This window comes from Artibeus jamaicensis, unplaced genomic scaffold (genome assembly GCF_021234435.1).
Source record: "Artibeus jamaicensis isolate MK-2021 breed Jamaican fruit bat unplaced genomic scaffold, CSHL_Jam_final contig_851, whole genome shotgun sequence".
Taxonomy (NCBI): domain Eukaryota; kingdom Metazoa; phylum Chordata; class Mammalia; order Chiroptera; family Phyllostomidae; genus Artibeus; species Artibeus jamaicensis.
Genome location: NW_026521986.1, coordinates 1,234,794 through 1,239,552, shown reverse-complemented (window position 1 = coordinate 1,239,552; position 4,759 = coordinate 1,234,794). Strand labels below are relative to the sequence as shown.

At 41.6% G+C, this 4,759-nt stretch overlaps 2 non-coding genes across 2 annotated transcripts; both read left to right on the top strand.

Moving 5' to 3' along the window:
- Positions 1-1,545: 1,545 nt before the first annotated feature.
- Positions 1,546-1,649, top strand: LOC119045252 (U6 spliceosomal RNA). The gene has a single exon (XR_005081756.2). It is a non-coding gene; the product is annotated as a U6 spliceosomal RNA (small nuclear RNA).
- A 304-nt stretch (positions 1,650-1,953) lies between these two features.
- Positions 1,954-2,026, top strand: TRNAK-CUU (transfer RNA lysine (anticodon CUU)). The gene has a single exon. It is a non-coding gene; the product is annotated as a tRNA-Lys (tRNA).
- Positions 2,027-4,759: the final 2,733 nt, after the last annotated feature.

Genomic DNA, 4,759 nt, shown 5'->3' with positions numbered 1-4,759 from the left:
CTTTTTCAACCAATAGCTTTCTCTGTGGCTCTTACCTTGGTTATTAGCCTGGGGAACAGAGGATTGTGGGAAAAGGAGGGCGTAACGAGGCAAGCGGGGTACATTTGCAGAAGCCGTGGAGGTGTGTTAGGGAGGAGCGAGGTGTCCATTCTTTTCAGTTTTGGTTGTGAGTGTTTCGAGCTATTTTGAGTCTTCGGTTTGATTGAGATGTTCTATTTCATTTCTAGGAATTATGTATCTTCTATATTACTTCTCTATTTTGCAACCTTATTTTTTTCTGTAGCAAAGCGGAGACGTGTTCTAACCAAGACCTGAGAAAGCTATGGGGGAGAGGTTTTCCTCCACCCTTAGCATCCTCCTTCTGACCCGGTATTTTGAGGGCATCCCCGTCACCCACCTGTCCTCATAAGGAAAGAAGTTGCATTCTAAGGTACCACTGTTGAGCTCAGGGACTTTACTGAAGCATTAGAACCCTTTTTTGTGAATACAACTATTTAGTAGAATTAAGGTTAAGACTAATAAAGGTATTTGCTGAATTCTGATGTGTCCCGAGAACTCCGCCGCGTTCCTCATGGAGTTTACATACAATGGGAGGAAATAGGCAACAGAATAATACGCAAAATGATTGGACCTTGTGGTAAGAAGGTAGAAGACACAATGGAACTTGAGGCCTAGTACTTAGAAAATGACTTGGGATTGTACAGGAATATAAACTTAGTATGTTACAGGAACGGTCAGGTCAGTGTGGCCTGTCAGTGATTAAGTGGGGGAGATGATAGGAAGTGAGATCAGAGAGTTGGACGTGGAACCAGATCTTGTAGTGGTTTGTATTTTAATCTTGACTATTAATGGTAGGCCATTAGCATTTTAAAAAAACTATTAAATACTACTTTGTGTATTTCCCCACAAACAATATTATTTTAGTCATAATACAGTTTTGAAAATCAGAAAATTAAGTATACTATTTTCTGATATAACAGACTTGTATAGATTTTAGTAATTTTTTTACTAATGCCCTTCATAGCAAAAGAAAATCCAATACCACACATTGCATTCAGTTGTCATGTCTCTAGGCTCCGTTAATCTGGGAAATCGTTGCTTAATGTAAATATTTGCTTAATAATCTTCATAGGAGATTATTCCATTGTCTCAGTATGTCCTCATTTGATCAAAAAGTTTTTCTTCTTTCCTCTTATAATTAACATTCTTTATCATAATATTCAATGACTCTGTAATTCTTTCCTCCCAGCTTTTGTTATTTGAGCTCGATAATAATAACTTCCGAGGGTCCTATCTCTCAATTGTCAGTCAGTTACCCGAAAGAGGCTTTATTTTAAGTGAACCAGAATCCCCTTCCTCCGTTTAATTTTCCTTGACAAAACACATTACAGGAAAAGAGCTAACCTCCGCTGTTTTTTTCAGTGTCATTAGTCTCTTAGAGGGTGAAATTTGTTTTTTAATGCTGCCCCCCAAGTTGTAGGAATCCAGTATGCCACTGGATAGAAAGCGGAAAGCCCTAATACAGGTTTTTAAAGATAACTTGAAGTGCTCACTTGGGCAGCGCATATACTAAAATTGGACCGATACAGAGATTAGTATGGCCCCTGTGCAAGGACGACACGCGAATTCATGTAGCGTTCTATATTTTTCATACCTTTCAAATGCTGTAATTTTAGAAAAAGAACACATTAAACAGTCTTTTAAAACATTTCAGAGAAAATATTCAATGAACCTGTAATTATAAGAATTTGCGTTGAGTTTTCAGTGATCTTGGTGTACACACGCAATAGAAATTCTTAAATTCAACTAAAATGTTTTAAAGAGTATCTGAAAATAATTTGGAAATGTACATTTAATAATATGATACAATTTTTTATAAACAATATTGAGGAATAAAACCTAATGTAGCCAAGTAATGATTAAGAAGAAGAAAACTAAAGCCACTTGCTAGACGCCCGGCTAGCTCAGTCGGTAGAGCATGGGACTCTTAATCCCAGGGTCGTGGGTTCGAGCCCCACGTTGGGCGTACAATCTCCTTTTGTAATCCTCACATTTTGCTTTAAAGTTTCTCCGAAACACTGTAACTAAGAAGGGGGTCTATAAGTCTAATTAGTTTAAGTGTTTTTAATATTAAGTAGATCTCGGGAAGACACTTGCCGACGAGACGGGTCTTGGGGTGCGCCTGCGCACTCGAAAGCACAGACTCCTCTTCCTCCCCAACCTTCTACTTAAAGCGCCGAGGGAAGTGAAAAGCCCCGATTTAAGGATGAGACTGGTTTTCTCTGTGACTCGTGGCCCCTTCTGGTAGAGGACAATTTTTCTTTCTGTCAGAACAAAATGCAAGCACCGATTTGGGCACCTTTTCCGAAACGCAAAGATCTCACGTGAAAGCAGCGAAGGAGGCCGAAGGACTTTGAAGAAAATGTGTATTTCTGGTTCGTTTTACTTTTTATTGCTTTCATTATGCGGCCCGCCCTCGGGTCGGGAGGAGGTAGGGCAGTTTCCCCTGTAGACTATACAGGGAGAAATGTTCCTGTAGGACCGGGACGGACACGTTCTCTCCCGTTGTTCCTGGGCCTGTGTTTGGGTCTGGCCGTCCGGCTGGGCGGCTGTGCAGGTTCGTGTTCCGGTCGGGGCAGGGCGCTTGCAACGCCGCACTGGAGACGGAGGAGTGGACGTTCAGACGAGCGTAGGGATTTACTGGAAGCGGGGGGCGTGGCTTCCCGTCCCCCCGACGATTCTGAACCAATGAGAAAGAGAACGTTTAAGCCAGGACCACCACCACATCCAGGCACATTCCAGAATCTCACCCGCCAGAGAAACAGGTGAGCTGTTCACGCTCCCACCTGAAGGCAACCTTCCTGATTCCTACACCTGTTATTCACCAGCTTTCCTTCTAAACGACAGATTTTTCTTGTTTTCTTCAACATACAAACATGCTGTTAGTTTTCCATCTTAAAACAAAAAAACTTTAACCCAGTTGCCCTGCAGGCTACTGTTCTGTTTTTTCTGTTCTGCCTTGGAACGAGTCATGTCCTTCCAGTCGCCTGCAGTCACCATTCCTTATTTCTCTTAAACCCTGACAATGCCCTTCTGCTGGGCCACAAAGTCAACTGTAGTTGCACAAATTTGGTTCATTATTCACTGCAGGTATACAGCTGAAATTAGTAAAGTAACAGTCAGTCATTTAGCAAGAGAGGATGTTTGATGTCATGAATTGGACAGTCCACTGGAAGTGGACTAGAAGTCAAGGTTTCCCACAACCCTCTCCTCAGGCTTGGTAACTTCCTAGAGTGGCTCAAAGAACTCAAACTTTTTTACTTTATTATGAAGGATGCAACTCAAGACCAACCAAACGAAAGAGATGCAAAAGGCCAGGTGTGAAGGCACACAACTTCCATGTCCTCTCCTAGCAGCTGGGTATGTTCACCATCCTGAAAGCTCTCTGAACCCTGTCATTTAGGTATTTTCACAGAGGATTCATCACGTAGACGTGATAGATTATTAATTCACATCTCCAGCCCCTCTCCTTTCCCTAGGGCTTGGGGAGTGAGGCTAAAAGTTCTATGCTTCTAATCCTGTCTTGGTCTTTCTGGTAACCAGTCTCTTTCCAGAAGCTACCCAGGACCCCACCAAAAGCTGCTTCATTGTAACAAAAGACACTCCTGTTGTCTAGGAAATACCAATGGATTTAGAAACCCTGTAAAATGCTCCTCACACCACCATCACTCAGAAAATGAAAAGCGTTTTAGCTCTGTCAGGAACTAGGTACAGAAACCAAATATATTTATTGTTACACCTAATTTGTCTTTTTTGAATCACTAAGAAACGACATCAAGCCCAATCACCCCATTCCAACTGGCAACTACCCCATCACCCGTATTACCATCTGCTATTTTTCTCATAGTTAGAAGACATCACCTTCTAACTTAACGCTATTGTTTCTCCACTCCTATTCTGTTGGAATGTAGCTCCATGAAAGCAGGATTTTTTCCTTTGTTCACTGTTTCTCAGGCACCTAAATTAGTATCTGGCATATGGCAAAAATGTGTTGCACTAGTAAGAAATGGGTGTATTGGATTTGTAGGGCTGCAATAACAAAGTACCACAAACTGGGTGGCTTAAAACAACGGAAATTTATTGTCTCAGCTCTGGAGGCTAGAAACTGGAAATCAAGGTGCAGGCAATCATGCTCTCAAAGGCTCTCTTGAAGAATCTGTTCTGTGGTCCTTTCTCTTAGCGTTCTGATGTCACCCGCAGTGCCTGGTGTTCCTTGCAGCTGCATAACTCCAGTCTCACCCTTGGTTGTTACATCTTTGTCTTTAAGTATCTCTCCTGCACATGGCATTTTCCTCTTCTTATATGGACACCAGTCATATTGGATCAGGGCCACCCCAATGACCTCATCGTAATTGGATTACATCTGCAAAGACTTTATTTCCAAATAAAGTTACATTCACAGGTACTGAGGATTAGAACTTCAAAATATCTTTCGGGAGCACACAATTCAACCCCTAATAGCCGGCTCCATTTGTTAACCTCAGCCACTATGTGTCTGCCACTTTGGAGCTAGCTATCAGGGATCTTACTTTTTGTATTATTTAGTGATGAAAAACTTCTTGTAAGTAATCCAGATTCAGCAAAAGACAGAACTTTAGAAATTGTTTACTATAAAAAGACAATGTTAATAGTAAATTCATATAACTGACAACAGTACATCTATTCCTGGGTATCTCATGGGGAGGTTTCAAAGCTAAGA